The 19,896-nt window shown below is 41.8% G+C and overlaps 1 long non-coding RNA gene and 1 pseudogene across 1 annotated transcript; one reads left to right on the forward strand and one right to left on the reverse strand.

Moving 5' to 3' along the window:
• Window positions 1–4,509: 4,509 nt before the first annotated feature.
• LOC128510755 (uncharacterized) lies at window positions 4,510–6,170 on the reverse strand. The gene is made up of 2 exons (XR_008356130.1): window positions 5,670–6,170; window positions 4,510–5,053 (listed from the first exon to the last, which is right to left on the reverse strand). It is a non-coding gene; the product is annotated as an uncharacterized LOC128510755 (long non-coding RNA).
• Window positions 6,171–7,170: 1,000 nt separating this feature from the next.
• On the forward strand, window positions 7,171–7,997 carry LOC128510097 (phosphatidylinositol 3,4,5-trisphosphate 3-phosphatase and dual-specificity protein phosphatase PTEN-like; annotated as a pseudogene).
• The last annotated feature ends 11,899 nt before the right edge of the window (window positions 7,998–19,896 follow it).

The following is a 19,896-nucleotide window of genomic DNA, read 5'->3' on the forward strand; positions in this document are numbered from 1 at the left end:
GAACTTTGTCCATTTTAGGGTTGTAGAATATTAGGGCTTCCAGCTCAGGCACAGGCTAAATCGGCTACAGGTTTTGGACCTTCGGTTAGGGTTAGGGTTAGTCAACTTGGGGCTTTGGACCCTCCCCAGCCCCAGGCACCTTAGGTCGGCCACCCTCATAGTCCTCCCTGGGTAAAATCCAACCAGCCCTCCCCCAGCTCTCTAGTCCTAACGGCTGGAAAGATATGCCCGAAAAGGCCCAGAAGCTTGCAGGCCACTTACTGGTCCCTTGAGTGACCCACACCTGGGCACCCTATGCAGCCTTTCCCAGGCCTCCGGGACGAATCCAACGAGTCCTGGCCCAGGCTGCTAGCCCTAATGACTGGGGAGATATGCCCAAAAAGGCCCGGGAGCTTGCCAGCCGCTAGCGGGCGCCCCGAGCATCCCTTCCCCGGGCAACCTAGCCAGCCTCATAGGGCTCTCCTGGCCGCATCCGACGAGCCCTTCCGCAGCCCTCTAGCCCCTACGCCCAGGGAGATATGCACGAAAATCTCTGGCAGGGGAATAGCGCCATCTGCTGCCCAGACCCACAGGTACTTCACGAGGCCCCTAGGACCGGCCTCTGTCCGGGGCTTGAGGCCCCAGGGACCCTGGGCACCACCTGGTCCCGGGCCCCCACACTTAAGCCCCCTACATGGACTAAACCCTTAAGTACGGCCTGCTGAAAGGCTGGACCCCTGGTATAACCAAAAAAAAAAAAAAAAAAAAAATTCTCCCATCAGGCCAAATTTTCCTGGAGGAATTGGGCCTCAGGCCGACCAGAGGCACCTTCCTCGGATACATTCGGCCCCCCCACCCGTGGTGTCAGGATTATTATTACTTTTTTTAATTATAATTTTTTTTTTTGGCCCATATCTCAGAAACGGCCAATTCCGCCTGGAAAAAAACGATTTTGGCCGGTCCTAGGCAGTCCCATCGGCCACTTTCAGCATTCCGCCGCTGCCCATGGGGCTTCTGGGACCTCGGGCGGGGCCCCCGACTTCAAACAGCCGTATCTCAGGCACCGTTGGTCCAATCGGCTCCAAATTTCGCATGGGTATTCAGGGGAAGGCCCCGGACCAGATGCCATCGGCCCCGGCCCCACGGCCCGACCCGGTCCCGGCCCGGCCCAGTTGAAGGCCAGGATCTCCGTATAGCAATGTCAATGGGACCGACTTCTCAGTGCGGGTCCCTTGAGAGTCTTCTTCTTTGTCTTTCGGCTGTTCCCTTTCAGGGGTCGCCACAGCGAATCATCTGCCTCCATCTAACCCTATCCTCTGCATCCTCTTCTCTCACACCAACTAACTTCATGTCCTCTCTCACTGCATCCATAAATCTCCTCTTTGGTCTTCCTCTAGACCTCCTGCCTGGCAGTTCCAACCTCAGCATCCTTCTACCGATATATTCACAATCTCTCCTCTGAACATGCCCAAACCACCTCAATCTGGCCTCTCTGACTTTATCTCCAAAACATCTAACGTGGGTTGTCCCTCTGATAAACTCATTCTTAATCCTATCCATCCTTGTCACTCCCAAAGAGAACCTCAACATCTTTAGCTCTGCTACCTCCAACTCTGCCTCCTGTCTTTTCTTCAGCGCCACTGTCTCTAAGCCGTAGAGCATCGCTGGTCTCACCACTGTCCTGTACACCTTTCCTTTCATTCTCGCTGATACTCTTTTATCGCACAACACACCTGACACTTTTCTCCACCCATTCCAACCTGCCTGTACTCGCCTCTTCACCTCCTTTCCACACTCCCCGTTGCTCTGGACCGTTGACCCCAAGTACTTAAAATCCTGCACCTTCTTTACCTCTGCTCCCTGTAGCCTCACCGATCCTCCTGGGTCACTCTCATTTACACACATGTATTCCGTCTTGCTGCGGCTAACCTTCATTCCTCTGCTTTCCAGAGCATACCTCCACCTCTCCAAATGTTCCTCCACCTGTTCCCTGCTCTCGCTACAGAGCACAATGTCATCTGCAAACATCATAGTCCATGGGGACTCCTGTCTTACCTCATCTGTCATCCTGTCCATCACCAGAGCAAACAAAAAGGGGCTTAGAGCTGATCCTTGATGCAGACCCACCTCCACCTTAAACTCTTCTGTCACACCTACAGCACATCTTACCACTGTCTTACAGCTCTCATACATGTCCTGCACCACTCTAACATACTTCTCTGCCACTCCAGACTTCCTCATACAATACCACAGCTCCTCTCTTGGCACCCTGTCATACGCTTTCTCTAAATCTAGCGGGTCCCTTGAGAGTACAATCTAGGATTTCCCCGATAAGTAGAGTTCTTTGGAAATCCAACAAGCCTGCCCCCAGCCCTGTAGCCCCCAGGGCCGGGGAGATATGCATGCTTAACCCCGGGTGGTCGGGAGCCTCTCACGCCACTGAGTACCCTGCCCCTGGGAAACAAACATAGCCTCGTAGGCCTCTCCCAGACGTATTCGCCAAACCCTGCACCAGCTTTCTAACCCTAAGCACTGCGGAGATATGCCAGCTTGAACCTTGGGCGGTTGCGTGCCGCCTACCGGCTGGCCAGAGCTCCCCAGCTCTAGGGCACCTAAAAGACCCCAGTAGGGCGTCCCGAGATGCATCCGAGAAGATCTGCCCCGGCCCTGTAGCCCTGACAGCTGCAAAGATATGCCCGAAAGAGCGCAGAAAGCTTTCCGGCCGCTAGCGGGTGCCCCGAGCGCTCCAGCTCTGCAAAACCTCGACAGCCCTTCCGGGGCCCAAGGGCCAAATCCATGTCGGGCAAAACAACCCACTCACGGTGCCCACAGGGCTTCCCGGCCATGGGGCTCCCGAAGCCCCCGGATTCGGACGTCTATATCTTGGCTGCCGTCTGTTAGATCAGCCCCAAATTTCAGATGGGTGTCCGGGGAAAGGGCCCGGCCCCAGCTGTCTAGCCCTGAAGGCCGCGGAGATATTTAAACTTAACCCCGGGGGTTAGGCCAGAGCACGCCAGCTCCGGGGCACTTATAGAGCCTTGTAGGGCATCTCGAGATGCATCCGAGAAGATCTGAAAATCTGGAGGATTCTTCCCTACCAGAGGCACTCTCCTCGGCCACACTCGTCCCTCCACCCGCGGTCACAGCCTGAAGGTCAGGCTTTGGGACTTTGAAATATTTTTACAGGCTGAATCATCCAGGAAAAGGGGATTTTCCCCAGCCCCAGGCACCTCAAGCTCAGCCATTTGAGACCAGGATCTCAGTACAGCAATGTTAATAGACCCAACTTGTAATAGAGTCCCTTCAAGGTAAAAATCTGGGACTTTCTCCAATAAATCGAGTTTTCCAGGACTCCAACGAGCCCTGCCTCAGCTAGGCAGTCTTGTAGAGCTCCCTGCCACCAATCCAAAGAGCTCTGCCCCAGCCCTCTAGCCCTGAGGACTGGGGAGATACGTTGGCTTAACCGTAGGAGGAAGTTCCCTGCTTAGCCCCCACCCCAAGAGCCCTATCTCTGGGGAACTTAGCCAGTCTTGTAGGGCTCCCTGCCACTAATCCAACAAGCCCTGCCCCAGCCCTCTAGCCCTAAGGGCTGGGAAGATACGCTGGCATAATCCCGGGAGGAAGTTGCCTGGTCACGCCCGCCCTGAGCACCCTAGCACCCTAGCAAACCTAGCCAGTCTCGTAGAGCTTCCTGCCACCAATCCAAAGAGCCCTGCCCCAGCCCTCTAGTCTTAAGGGCTGGGGAGATACGCCAGTTCGGTCATCAGGTGCCAAGGGCAGATGGGATTTGGATCACTGAAAGCTCAGGAGCAGCATGTGTAGCTCCAAACCAACATGAAGCAGAATCCAGCCTGAGCTGGCCCTTCCATCAGTACCTTTTATGGACATGTTGGGTTTTTCATACTGAGATGTTGGGTCTGACTCATTATCTCAGTATAGACATGTTGGGGTTTATACTGAGATGTTGGGTCTGACCCAGTATTTCAGTATAGACATGTTGGGTTTTATACTGAGATGTTGGATCTGACCCAGTATCTGAGGAAATACATATTGAGTCTTACAATATGGGTCTGGGCAAGTTGGCTTTGACCATATTGGGTCTTGCATACATTCATAACGGATATTTATAATTATCCTGGTTAAATGGTTAAAGGGGCCTTTTACGGACATGTTGGGTTTTATACTGAGATGTTGGGTCTGACTCATGTGGAAAAAAATTATTGAACTATAATTAAAGTTGAGTGGAAGGTACCAAATACCCAGAAGGCCTTAGTTCAAGAGGCCTTAATCCTCGCAGCCTGCACGACAAATTGAGGAAGTGAGAAAAACATGCAGGCAGAAGGCAGGAGTTAGATAATAGAGCAATAAGATTAGAAAACTAACATCAGGAAAAATAATAACCTGTAATCTTTAATAATAATACTAATAATATTTACTACGTTTACGCTTAAGATGATTAACGATGGTTGGGTAATGTAAATTAAAGAAAATGTGCAAAGTGTGACCCAAGAACAACCCGTACACACAGAGTGCAAGAAGTTGTGCAACTTTATTGGAATGGAAAATTCAGAAAGTGCAGGCAGTGATCCAAAATATAAAAATAAACTTTCGGTTCTGCTTTAATTGGGACAAAGTGCAAAAAAGCCAGACTTCTGCTTTGAAAAACAGATAAACAAGATCAGATTTATCAAATTGTTAAGAAAATATAAGAAGTATATCAGGTGAAGTAAAAAGTAAATTAATGATCTTCAGCGGTATCCTCATCCTCAGAAGAATGAGGATAACGAACTGGAGAGGTGGGATTGAGGCTGACGGCAGGTGAAGATGGAGGAGAAGCAGGGGTGAAATCACCGGATGGTGGAACAGGTGGACCTGTAGTAAGGTCCCATTGGGGAACGTCGTGGTGGAGAGAGGGCCTCAATCTCGGCAATCACAATTTCCAGGTGGCGGACTAGGCCCATCAGAGCTCGAATCAGACGCAAATTGTGACTATTTGGGTAAGGGAAGGTGTAGCCACCTGCTCCCAGAAGGAATCTTAGACGAGAAGATGTACGAGAAGAGCGCTGCCTGCGAACTAGAACAATAAATATTTTAGAACAATAAATAATAAAAAAATATATATATTAAATAAATATATGAAACAAATGCACTTTGCACATATTAAAAGAAATATAACAAAACAAAGCATACAGAAAGAAAGCAAACATGCACAACTAAAAAAATTAATTATCTCTTTACCAACCAGTAACCAAATTGAACTAATATTGTTACATACACAATAATCTCATATAATGATTTAGAGTAATGTGATTGTTTAAATTAACCTTATATTCCCACATAATATGGGAATAATAAGTACGTAAACAAAAATTAAATACTAACAAACATGATCAATTGATTGAATTAATCTGATTAAAGTCATTTCAATACTTTAATCAGATTTAAGCTGATTAAATATACGGGAAAAAATCATTAAAATAATCTGTTAAATTAATTAGTTATAAGCATAATCTAAATGAATAACCAGAACATATGTTAAAGTACTAATAGACAAATAATTTCTATAAATGTCTCTAGAATAGCTAAAGTCTCTAAAATATATAATGGACAGTTAAAAACAACTAAGACAAAATATACTGTGATGAGAATAATAAAAAATAAAATATAATTATAAAAAATAGAATACTTACACATCTTGATGAGGAAATTTCAGAAAAATTGATTGCGGCTTCAACAAAACCTCAAGTCACCAGCGGTAGTCAATGGTCTGGTCAAGAAAAAGGAACAAACCAAATTTTCTCCAAAAAAGGGAAAGCATAAGACTTCGTAGGCCCAGACTTAAATAAATATGAGATGGAAAAAAAAAAGGAAAAAGGGAGATTACGCAATTGGGAGGCGCTACATCAACCTAACCTAGGCAAAATTGGCTTACATCTAATAAATATTAAGTGATTTCTTGACTTAAGGAGGAGCAAACAATGATGTAAGTGTTAAATGAAGGTATATAAACCATGTCAAATTAGGGAAGTTAGAGGAGGTGAGAGATAGACAGCTTCGCAGTTTGTCTGTTTGTCTTTTGTCTGGCTGGCCCATTGCTGTCCATTTACTTTTGGCTGCAATAAACTCTTTTGCTATTTCAGTGCTTGAGTAGTTATTGATTTTGTTTTGGAAATTTGGCATAGTACACAAAAAATTTGCCACGACACTCATTATCTCAGTATAGACATGTTGGGGTTTATACTGAGATGTTGGATCTGACACAGTATCTGAGGAAATACACATTGGGTCTTGCAATATGGGTCGGGCATGTTGGCCTTGACCATATTGGGTTTTGCATATATTCAGGACAGATATTTATAATTATCCTGGTCTAATGGTTAAAGGGCCTTTTACGGACATGTTGGGTATTTCATACTGAGATGTTGGATGATTTAAATGTTTTAAAGTCTAAACCTATTTTTTTTTAAATTAGTTTAATAAATTCATTATATAAAGTTAAAATTATCCTTGGTTGGTCTTCCTTGCACAACAGCCAAAGGCCCTAAATATGACTTCCAGTTTCAGCAGTTCATGAGACCAACATCTTGGTATATGATAGTTTAAACCCCCAACTTCTATACTTGAGTCCCTTAACTATAAAAAACAGTAAATAAGAAGTTAACAAGGCATGACGAGGTTGCCATGCACATTAACTGATGTATGTTTGGGAGCAAAATTAGCCATTGCCAGAGAGACATGTAAAAACAGAGCGCAATCACTTTAAAAAACAATAGCATTTATTAAAGTTGCTGCATTTAAAAAGCTTTTAGCTGGATCTCAGGAGTATACTGGCGGGGCGTCTCGGGAGTGGGCAGACCCTGACTCCACATTGCCCCCCAGAAACCCTTATCCTTTCAGGGTGAGTGTTCAAAGTGGGCTGCCCAAAACTTGCCAGATAGGACTCAGGTTCTATTTTGTCTTTCCTAAAGATCTTACTGTTCATACTGATGTAAAGGAAAAAAATGTCTTGTGTGGTTCCAGTGATGGAAGTAAAATTAACCATTGACAGAGAAACATCTAAAAAAGAGCACAATTACTGATGGCATATATTAAAGTTGCTGCATTTAAAAAGCTTTAAGCTGGATCTCAGGAGTGGGCTGGTGGGGCATCTCGGGAGTGGGCAGGCATTGACCAGTGTGCGTGGTTCCAGCGATGGAGGTAAAATTAGCCAGAGAGAGATATATAAAAAAGAGCGCAATGCGGGAGGAGTGTACAGAACCAATGTTCACGATGTCGCATGTTTTTTTTCGAAGCATAAAAATCATTACAAGATATATAATCTATATGCAGAGAGACATTATAAATTTAATTACGGAGTTGTACAAAACCTGCTCATCAAACTGTATTGTGAAGACTAAGAGGCTCTGGACTTTTATGAGCTCAGGACCAGAGACAAGAAGGGCGATACGTCTACTATTACAGCTAACTTCTGAAAACCGGCTAGGCTACAAACTGGTGGCTTTACTGTTTCACAAGATGATGTTTGAAACAGCCCACGTTCAGCGGTGGGAACTGAACCCCACATTTTGTCATCTACCATCTAAAGGTGAAGATCCACAAATCAAACCCAGCACACATGGCGGGAAGACAACCACTGCCTGTGTGTGGAGATATCAAAGTCGAATTCTTTCACAAAAAGAGCAAGATGGGAAGAGATAAGATGTTTCACTTCTGTGTAAACACATTCCTTATCCCTGGACCAGTGGGGAACCTCGGAGAATGACCTGGACAAGGCAAACAAAGACAAAGCCACCAGATTATTTTCCCCAATCTTTTAGGTGAAGCTATATTTCACAAAAACATTGGAGGAACCATCCAACTCAGAGGACAACACTTCCGCATGCGTAACCACGGACGTGACAACAAACCAGATCATTTTTGATATTCTGACTAATATTGATATCCAGGAAGGGAGAGAGGCCATAAAAATATCTTTAAAAAGAACCCAGATGCATCCAGGCCTGACCAAAAGCTTATGACTATTAGAGACATGAACACAAAACAGGCATGTGTAGGAAACGCATGATGGACAGACCCTGCAGCCAATCAGAACAGACTTGTTAGTTTGCGCACTAAAACAGTGCATGGTACTTTAAATGGAAGGATGGAGGGAGAAGCTGTCAGCGCTCATGTAAGAAACCTAGGATAACTGCATGTATTAATATCTGTATGGTGCAGATAGTGTTACATGATTACTGTAAATGTTTAAGTTTGTATGTAAAACTCGATGTGTGAGAATTTAAAGGTATGATGTTCTGATAACTTGGTTAAAAGTAATATCGCCGTTTTCACGCTGTTGTTACATCGTTAGTAAGTCGTTAATACTCCGACTCCCTTTAACATCTTATTAATGAGTCTCTATTCCCCAAACCTGTGCACGTGCGCATGATGTCGTTAACATATTAACTTCTGAGTAATGTGTTTGCTTTTTCCCCGACTCTTTCATTAACATTTTTGATACTACTTAATAGCTGTCAATGTATTATTAAATTTAGTATGAAATGTGTTGAAGACAAAAATGAAATAGTCATGTGATGCAGTATTTCCATTTTTATTGCTCTTTTGTGAATACATAAACTGTTTTTTTTTTTTTTTAATGTATAGGTGGTGGACGTTCATCCCGGGACATCAGAAGCAGGGCAGCAGGCTGCCACTGTCCCCAAGTCTCCAAGGTGCACCGATAGAACAGGTGGACATAAATGTCCCATCTGTGGTCAAGTGTATGTTGATGTAGCACAGCACCTAAGGTCCACAGAAAATGTTACTAATCCAACCGAATTGGATCTTTTAACTAAACTTGCTCACCGTCAGTAAGTATCCTGTTTTCTATTTTCTAGGCTTAATTTGTACCTGCATTTAATGCACACTTTTACATTTGCTTAAATGTCGGTTTTAAAACTAATTGAAATGATCACTGTTTAAATTATACAGCTTTGCCGCCAAATTGGACTGTGCAGTTTATTTCTGTAAGACTAAGTACATTAACAGACTAGAAAAGCACCTTCAAAAGATTCACAAACTTAAGGTATGTTTTTGAAGTTCTTTAATACTTGGACTAATCTCCCCCCACCCAAAAAATAAAAACCCTTCCCAACTGTTTGATTGATGGCACTTAGTTAGTAATCCAGTCTAAGAATCGATCCAATAACGGAAACTTTAAAGCACATTTTGTAAGTCACTCTGGATAAGCTGTGAATTGGCAAGTTTGTGTCTGCCAGATGTCTAAATGTTTGTGTTTTTTTTTTTTTTTTTAACTTAAAAGGGACTCCCACCCCCCCCCCCCCCCCCCCACCCCCCACCCCCGAGTTCTTACATTGAAGGGTTATACATGTTGAACCTGTCATGTTGGATTGTTGGATATGTTTTAAGTGTACACCTTTGTTTTCTTCTGATTTCATTTGAGGAGTGCTGACTTTTTCCAAAGTCTCTGATGCATCTCTGTGGTCCTTACTTTGGTTTTGTGTAGTCAACGTAGGAACAGAAATGCTGTATTTATTCATTTATATTCACTTTGTAGGTGAACCTTAAATGTGCCCATATAATTAACTTGAAACATTAAATCTGTATTTTCAGAAACCTATCATTATGCTCTACATCCAGAGAGCTAAGGATAGATACATTACAAGGGAACTGGCACTCCTGAGAGCCTCAAACCCCACACCACCAATGGTCTCACATCTTGATGAGGTGGATGACGTAGCAGTTGAAGAGGGCATCAGGAGGGAGTTAGAAGCAGGTTTACAAGCTGCCTCTCCTGCCAGTAAAACTCGCAGTGAGCATGCCACGCCAAATGTGTGCCATGCTTCAAAATCTCCTAGTCAGGCCCAGAGTGAGCATGCCAGCCTTCTCCAGAATTTGCCTTCTCCTTCTCACTCTGAATTCGAGACTCCCTGTGCACATTCCACTCCAAAAAAACCTCCTCTTTCTCAGTCTCCAAGCGAGTCTCCCAATGAGCCTGGCACCTCAGGTATGCATTTTCACTCGGTCAGCAAAATGCCAAAACCTGACAAACTTAAAAGAAGAAACATAAAACAGGTTTTGTTTGCCGAACTAAAAGTGGTAAAGCAGCTGCTCAAGATTGAAATTGAAAGGAATAATGAGCTAAAGCAGCTACATTCTTCAACAAAAAAATCGCTCAAATGTGAGTATTATTTCTCTGATACATACAAGTCTTAAAAAACATATTTTTTTATGATTAACAGATCTGCTTCATAAACTTTTTATTATTTTAGGAAATTATTTTAAAGAAAACCCTTTTCACCCAGTAAAGCCCGCCGGTATGGTAAATATAATTACTACCAAACCTGAAGAATGGTTGACATTGCATCATTTTGCAGATTATAAAATTAGGATAAATGGTTAAGGATTTTAGGCTGTCAATTATATTTACTTTGGTTTATGTCTGTGTCTTTTCAGTAAGACTGGTCAGAGTTTAGAGACCATATGGAAGGTGTAAACCCAAGCAGAATAAAACAGAGAAAATGCCACACAGCGAGCCACCCATATCATCCACTTTCTAGAATTCATGGCAGACCCGCCAATCCAAATGTTGATCGTCTGCAAGTAACTGCTAAATTGTGAAGACTGTCCGTGTCAAACGGAGTAGGAGACGTGGCTTAATTTGTGTTCTTGACTTCACAGTTAAGGAAAGACAGTTAAAGCCAACAACTCAGAAAATGTATTTGCTGGATGTTGTGGCTTTCCTGCTTTTCCAGACTCGGGATGAAATGGATCAACGCTCTCCTAGTGGAATTAAGGGCTCGTCTGAAAGATATTGGGCGGGACGTAGTTGGAGGTGGTAAGTTTGAGATACAAGCCTCTACCTCTATTGCTTAATGCCAAAAAAAAAACAATTTGTTCATTGAGGAATGAAAATATTGCAGCAGCCCTTGGTAGGGAGCTCTGCTCATTGTTATTGTGCTCATTAGTGGTGTGTGCATCTTTCCATAAATATTCAAGCAGGTAAATATAAAGGATGCAGATTTTTACATTTTAAGGACTTGCATGTACAAACTGCATTTGTAGTCATGTGGTGTTCCAACTATTAGGATGTCTTCAGGGTGAATAGCTGTCTTCAGAACATTGAAGCTTTTTTTGAGTATGTGGCTCAGGATTGTGCAATATAGTGGAACATGTCCTTTCTTTAGCACAAAATTAGCAATATGATAAACAAAATTTTTATTCAGTTTAACCAATTTCCCAAACATAACTGGGCAAAACATTGAGACTGAGGTATAAGGGCAAAGAAATAGCAGAGATGCCCATTTTGCGTAGAATATGGTGGGTCTTTGTGGCTTTTCTGTTCCTTAAAGACCATCACCACAGCTTATGTGTTTGTGTCCTTTGGCTTTTACAGAGAAACTTGAGAAGCAACCAAAAAAACGATCTGCTTTAAAATTTTGTTGGATTCCTGGCTGGATACATAATTGCGATAACTGGCCACCGAAAGGGTGTCGTCATCAACATGACTACCAAAGAGGTTCGGACAGCAGAAAAAGCTAAGGACTGTGCCTGTATCATTCGTGTAAGCAAGTATGGAAATGCTAAAAATATATATATACGTTCAATTGATTTGTAAGAAAGTTAAATCATGGCTCTTGATTCAAGGTAGAACAAAACCCAAAGGTACTTTGGGCAAGTGGACGAGTATGCCTGGTTTGCATGTTACAAGAAACTTCGAAGACGTGTTGATGGAGGCTTGGATGCATCTACTTTTTTCACAGTTCCTCTGGAGGTGTCCTGTAAAACTCCTAGCCTGGGAAGGTATCGATTTGGGAGTTGCACCTAGTTGAATGTTGAATATGCTGCGTTCTTCTGTTGCTACTTATGTGAAGGAACTTCTAATTGTCTGGTTTTTTTTAATAGTCTGGAATAGTGAAAGGTGCATGTAATTCTGATTTCTTTATTTTACCAGGCTAAGTGGCAACTGGGGTCTAAAACATACAAAAGGAAAAAAAAAATTAAAAACAAAAGTAGCAACATTTATGTGTCATGATGAACATACCGCCAAAAGGTTTTACCAAGGTTAGTTTCATTAAATTAATAGCAGACCTATTATGTCATAGTGGCTATCGGATTGTATTAGCCCTAATGTTTTGCACAGCTGATGAACCAGCAGAAGTACTGGAGCAGATATCTGTTTATTTTGGCAGTTTCTACATATGCAGCAAAGAAGAGGAAAAGGAGCAAATAGTGCAAAAAAAGCATCTGGCCACAATGTGGAGGCAGTCTCCACTTCAGAGGAAGAAGGCAAAGAAAAGGAGGACCTGGAGACTTCAGCAACTTGTGCGGAGACGACAAGATGATATCACCATCACCACAGCCGAAACCAAAGAAATCACTAATTTATTAATCAATTATTAAAATGGTCAGAGTGAGGTTCATTGCTGTTTTTCCCGAAGCATTCATAATCATTACTTTACTTCTGCCGTTGCGCTCTGGAAAACTTTACGCGTGCTGATGCAGGATCACATACACATACATAAACACACATACAGGTACGTCTGTATGAATAAATTGTTTAAATGTATGTATTTCATTGCTGTGCTGTTTGAGAAGGGACGTGCTAATGACGATTTGGTCTGCTGTGTGTGTGTGTGTGTGTCAACTTATCAATGAATTATTAAAATGGCCAGTCAGTTTCCTTGCTGTTTTCCCCGACGCATTCATAATCATTAGTCTACTTCTGCCGGTGCGGTGTTTTCTTATCCCCACCCCGATAAAACGTCCTATTCAGATGCTCAGAGGTTGTGCGCGCGCGGTCCACTACAAAGCAAACATACAGTGGTGTGAAAAACTATTTGCCCCCTTTCTGATTTCTTATTCTTTTGCATGTTTGTCGCACAAAATGTTTTTGATCATCAAACACATTTAACTATTAGTCAAAGATAACACAAGTAAACACAAAATGCAGTTTTTAAATACCACATAGGCCACTCCTCCAAGTCTTCATTTTGTTTTTCTTCAGCCATTCAGAGGTGGATTTGCTGGTGTGTTTTGGGTCATTGTCCTGCTGCAGCACCCAAGATCGCTTCAGCTTGAGTTGACGAACAGATGGCCGGACATTCTCCTTCAGGATTTTTTGGTAGACAGTAGAATTCATGGTTCCATCTATCACAGCAAGCCTTCCAGGTCCTGAAGCAGCAAAACAACCCCAGACCATTACACTACCACCACCATATTTTACTGTTGGTATGAAGTTCTTTTTCTGAAATGCTGTGTTACTTTTACGCCAGATGTAACGGGACACGCACCTTCCAAAAAGTTCAACTTTTGTCTCGTCGGTCCACAAGGTATTTTCCCAAAAGTCTTGGCAATCATTGAGATGTTTTTTAGCAAAATTAAGACGAGCCTTAATGTTCTTTTTGCTTAAAAGTGGTTTGCGCCTTGGAAATCTGCCATGCAGGCTGTTTTTGCCCAGTCTCTTTCTTATGGTGGAGTCGTGAACACTGACCTTAATTGAGGCAAGTGAGGCCTGCAGTTCTTTACAGATGTGGCCATTAGGACTGCGCGTGTTTTCCCGCGGGATGCCTCAATTTAGCGCGCGGCGCTCCGCGACTTGCCGTAAGCAACATTCGGGAATTTAAATAAATGTGTTGTGCTTCACTGAACATCCGCCAGATGGCGCATGGAAGGACTTTATTTAAACGCCGGACCAAGTACTGTACAACAAAGAATGGTGTATAATTACTTAGTCTAAAACAATATTGTTCCCAATGCTGAAGCAAACATGAATTTTATTTTGCTTTACAACAGATTTTTCATGATAAATGTGTGTATATGTGCTTCATATTATTTTCATAATGATGAAATGAGATGCCCAAATTCGTGTTTTAAAATTCTTAATAAGTTTCTTAAATATTTTTTGTAATGTTTTAACAGGGACAAAACAGTGAAAGACATGGCAATGTCTCAGTTTACATGGTGTTAAAATGAATTTAATTTCCTGATAGTAGGCAATCTGATAGTCTTAACTATGCGAATGTCCTGATTCGTGAATATGCCAACATATCTTATTTAAAACGTAAAAAATGTGTCGACATCATCAGAAGACATGAATGAACTATATATATTATATTATTAAGTAAATATTATTTTATGACCACAAACTTCTTCGGGCTTTTTATAATAATCATCATATTTGCTGTTTGTGTCCAGCATTTAATAATTATTTCATACATTATTTAACCACGGCTGGAAATAATAGCTGGAATGTGATGTGATTGTGAATTCATGACTAAAATAAAGCAGTTTTTCTTTTGTAAAGTACTTTCACTTTACAAAAGGCAGCGTTTTTATCAAAAGGTTGATAAACTCGTGTTGTACAGTATATACACCGCGACAGCGCGCGCAGTTACTCACTTCTCACCTTTCATGTAGGTCTGCTCGGACTAATTCGTTTTAAACCCTTCAAAAATGCGTGTGTATACAGCCCCAAACCTCCATCAGTTATTAACAATAGCATCTATTTAGAAAAAATGCCCCAGTGATTTCGGAGCTTCAGGAAATCTCCCGGCGCTCTGCGCATAACACCGGGCCAACTCATGTCGGAAAGAATTTATAAACGGTTTCTAAACGTGGGCTATTGTTTTTTTCACTTATAATATTTGTTAATTTTATTTAAATTAGGTTTGGGCTCAGGACTTCGATTCGGCATCGTGATTCTCCTCTTTAATTTACTCCATAGTTTTAATCAGCACTCAGCCGCATGCATGGAGTTTTCCAGAGCGCACCGGCAGAAGTAGACTAATGATTATGAACGCGTTGGGAAAACAGCAAGCAGACTGACTCTGACCATTTTAAAAAAATGTTTGCGGTTATTTTCTGACGCGCTCAAGTTCACCAAAAACAATACAGAACAGCGCAGTTTATTTGCTTTTAAACATTTATAAAATCACAACGTTTTTTTTTCGTTATTGTGAGTGCGCTTAAATAAAAGTTGAGTCTTATAAAGGCATGTAGTCTTATATAGTTTTATTATATAGTTTTTGCACATTAATCAGAGTCCTCATCTGTTACATTTTTGAGGACAATAGTTTTTTTCAGCCTGTCACGGCGTGCGCCCAAATCAATATCGCTCCTCGCTCACTAGTTAGGCGGCCTCTCCTTCAGATATGCGAAGAAGCAGGGCTGCGGAATTAAGCACGAATAGTGAAGAAGAGCTCTCCTTGCTAATGATCCCGGGTTCATCCGCGCTATAAAATACTCGGGGTTTGTTGGTTTACAGTGGATTTTACTACGCGGTGTGAGTGAGACGCGCACACACAACGCGGAAGTGCGGCATGCAAACGGGGCAAATGGAACGCGCCCCAGAGACTTCAAAGAAGAGCCAGCGCGAGCGGACGGAGGCAGGAGCTGCTGTCCGCGGATGGCCGTCGTACTCGTATTTTATAGCGCAGGGTGAAAACCCGGGATCATTGGCATGAATGAGCTATGTCCAGCTCTGTACCAGCATGTCATGTGGGCATTATAAAACTAAAAAGTGGCAGCTGACACGCCCAAAAATAGACGCAGGTTAATTTTTTTATAGTCTAAATTAAAATCCTCCTCTTTAGTGCCTCCTATTCCTATTAATCCTATTGTTCTTTTAGTGTCACTGCGTGTGCTTACAATGCCAGACAACATTCGAATGCAAATTATTCACTCCTCCCAAGTGTGAATCAGCTGTTCTCACCTATACATATTAACCTATACGTTCTCACCTAAAGTGTTTAGGTAAAATTCCACCTTTACAAGTGTGACAAATATGCAAAGAAAAAAAAATAGGAAGGGGCAAATACTTTTTCATGACACTTCACATGTAGTCAGATTGTTCCACTGGGCTGAAACTGTGGCAGGTGGAGTTATAGCACTTTTCAAATCACACTTACTATACACTGATATGAATAACTTTGAATGATGAATGCTACGTTAATATGATCTCGGGCTTGCTCCACATTATAAAAGCAAAGCGCGGAGTTTAGTCCGAGATCAGGGAAGTACGTGATGTGGTGGAAAATAGGCAGTGGCGGTTCTACACTGAATTGCTCCGCGGGCGAGACTCCTTCACGCCCCCCCCAACCCCCCCCAGTCAGCGCCACTTCTAACCAACCAAACCCCCTGTCTAAAGTCTGCTCGGTCTTGTTAATTTGTTTTAAAACCCCCAATTCTGTGAATTCCCCCAACAGCGAAACCGGTTTGATGACTTCACACCTGTTGTAAAGGGGGATTACAGTAACTGTGAGTGCGCTTCACCTCGGAGCGCGCTGTCGCGTTGTATTCGATGAATAGACTAAAACTAAATCATGTTTGCTTCAGCATTGAAAACAATATTGTATTAGGCTAACTTTATTAAAAATTATACACTTTTGTATTCTTTGTCCATACATGTGGGCAATTTTTAGATATTGATCCTTTCTCGATGCAGCGAATTTTCTGAGCAAATTAATAATAATTTCCATGAATGAAAAGGAGTAAGAAGAAAAGGTTACGCGAAAATAAGAAAAAGCTTTAGAGGTAAATGCTGTGAAATGCTTCAAATGAACAGATTCTGCCTATAACAGGTCAGGGAGAGTGAGGCTGGACCCAGCAGCGCACCACATCCCACATCATAATACATGCTGATGATGACCAACACGTCTCCCCTGATCTACCAGAGCCAAGTAAAAAGAATGGCAATCAAACAGAATAAAATTAGTAGCAGCATTAACTTGTGCTAGTTATTATGATGGTGGTCAATATTAATTGAAATAATGTTTCTCAGCATTATTTCGTGTTAATATTGACTACCATAATAATTAAAATAAGTCACAAGTTTACTAGCGTGAGCTACTGCTGCTACTGATTTTATTTCAGCTTACCTGTTCAGTTTTATTGCCATTCCTTTTAAAATATTGTCTTTATAGATTTATATGTTGTTTGTCTTGATGTTCTTTTTTTTTCGTTTCTTTGACCCAATATATGTTCAGTGATACTTCAAATGACATGTTTAAATAGCATTGATTTCTGTATTGTGTTATATTTTTATATTAGTAACTGGTGTTAAAAATGTATCTCTACATTAATGAGCCAATGTATTATGGTGTGGGCTGCTGTGGGCCAGGAAGTCCAGGGCCACTTTTTGGTCCCAGTCCGCCCCTGTAATAACGAATGGAGAAAGCGCAGTCAAAGCCCGGGGATTCTGTGTTCCGCGGGGGCCAGTCGTGAATAGCTGACACTCAGTGACAGCCAATGAAATTGAAGCATTTTTGCCGCTTTCCACGTGGTGTGGCGTTGCTTAAATAATATCCATATAATATCCGTATATCCTATAAAATCGTCCAGACCCTGGTTCGAATCCCGCTCTGGGTGAAAATTTAATAAATGTGAATCCTTTGTTTTACACTTTTTGCTTATGATAATCATTAAAATATAGCAACTGTGAGGTGAGTGCTAATGTGTTTCATAGCTTAAGCAAAAAAAAATTCTCAATTGCAAACATGCATTTAGTACTGAAGCATAAGTTGATAATGTAATGGCTATATCTATGGCATTTTAGCGAATAGCACCAGCATATTGAGCACTGGCTGGGACTCAAACCCAGGTCTCCCGCATGGCGGGCGAATCACCTACCACTGAGCCACCAGTACCCGTCTGCGTTTAAAGCGCATAAAAACAATAAAACAATACTGTTATAGGCTAACGTCATACATCTTTGTAGTCCTTTTGCACACGCGCGGGTGCGTTACAATAATAAGAATAATAAATTCGGAGAACTACTACTACTAATAATAATAATTCTGAATGAAAATGATGAATAAATACATAACAGTTTGAGCTTGACACGTTTATGAGCTCTGACGCTTGCTGTCAATGGGCGCCTAAGAGACATAACATTTTTCGGCTGCAGTAGACACACAATACTTTAGACTGAAACACGACTGCCCCCTACAGGTATTGAAGGGCATTTTCACAGCTTGCCGCGCGCAACCGCGGCAAGTCGTGGGATCCCTTTTCCGAAAACGTGCGTTTTTAAAGGCCAGATCTGTAGATGTTGTCCTGGGGTCTTTTGTGGCCTCTCGGATAAGTTGTCTCTGCGCTCTTGGGGTAATTTTGGTCGGCCGGCCACTCCTGGGGAGGTTCACCACTGTTCCATGTTTTTGCCATTTGTGGATAACGGCTCTCACTGTGGTTCGCTGGAGTCCCAAAGCTTTATAAATGGCTTTATAACCTTTACCAGACTGATAGATCTCAATTACTTTTGTTCTCATTTGTTCCTGAATTTCTTTGGATCTTGGCATGATGTCTAGCTTTTGAGGTGCTTTTGGTCTACTTCTCTGTGTCAGGTAGCTCCTATTTAAGTGATTTCTTGATTGAAACAGGTGTGGCAGTAATCAGGCCTGGGGGTGACTACAGAAATTGAACTTAGTTGTGATAAACCACAGTTAAGTTATTTTTTAACAAGGGGGGCAATCACTTTTTCACACAGGGCCATGTAGGTTTGGATTTTTTTCTCCCTAAATAATAAAAACCATCATTTAAAAACTGCATTTTGTGTTCAATTATGTTATCTTTGACTAATAGTTAACGGTTTTTGATGAGCAGAAACATTTAAGTGTGACAAACATGCAAAAGAATAAGAAATCAGGAAGGGGGCAAATAGTTTTTCACACCACTGTATGTTAATATATAACAAAGCAGCTCACATTGGCGTGCGTTTCACACAGCTCCGCTAAGACAGCGCTTATTTAACATGTATAAATGTGTGTTTGTTGTATTTCTGGGAGGGAGAAATCTCTTATAAATCTCTCATATCGTCGTGAAAGTAAAAGAGCGCAAGAGTGAAAGAGTGCATGCGCGCGCCGCGGGTTCACGCGAACATTTTACATTCATTAAAAGGCTTATTCACAACCACATTTCAGCCATTCACACACATGCATCGTGCTATGTTGTTTGTACACTTTCACTTTTAGTAGCTTTAATTATTGATAATTAAATAATTATTAAATGGTGGACATAAACAGCAAAAAGAACAATATCATTCTTTTGATTATTATTATCATGTTCTTTTGCTGTTTGAGTTCAGCTTTGTGTAGATTTATGCCACGAGTCATTTTATCATACAAACATTATTACCTTGTGCTCGGACCACTAAGTGTCTGTGGATTCCAAAATTGACATTTTTACCGTTTTTTAATCACTGGAATGGAAGAGATTATCATAACACGCCTTATATTGTTTTGTATATTTTCTCCAAACGTGTAAAGGTGAAAACATCTGATTCACACCTGTGGAGGGTGATTTATTTGCATTTGTATGTGTCTGACATTGCAAAGCACACTGTAACACTGCAAGAACAACAACCTAAAGTAAATAGAAATAGGCCCTGATTATACTGCATAAACATTATTTAGTAAAACAAAATTCTTTAAATGTAATTCTTTTAATAATAACAATAAACTGATACAAACAGAAGCTATATAACAGTTCATTCATTGTACAAATAAAATTGTTAGCTATTAAACTTAATTTGCTAGTCTAATTTTTTATTTTTTTTGCACAGTGCCGCAAAGACAGCACTTATTTAACATGTATAAATGTGTTTGTTGTATTTCTGAGAAAGTCATTTTATTTATAAATAAAATTTATTTTTAAAGTCAAGTTATTTCTCTGACATTGACGCGCGCGCGTTCATCTGACTTTAGATCAAAAGTCGGCAAAGTGAAAGAGCGCACACAGTTCACGTGCTGTTTGGGGGAGACTGAGGAGGAGCTTCTTCCCGCAGGCGATACGTTCTCTCAACCAGATTAACACACAAGACTAATCATCTCCGCATTTTTGCAACATTGCACAGAAATGGACACTCATGGACATTATTCATCTGTGCACACACCCCTACGCACTGTAGAGCCCTACGCAATC

Source organism: Clarias gariepinus, chromosome 22, assembly GCF_024256425.1.
Source record: "Clarias gariepinus isolate MV-2021 ecotype Netherlands chromosome 22, CGAR_prim_01v2, whole genome shotgun sequence".
NCBI lineage: Eukaryota > Metazoa > Chordata > Actinopteri > Siluriformes > Clariidae > Clarias > Clarias gariepinus.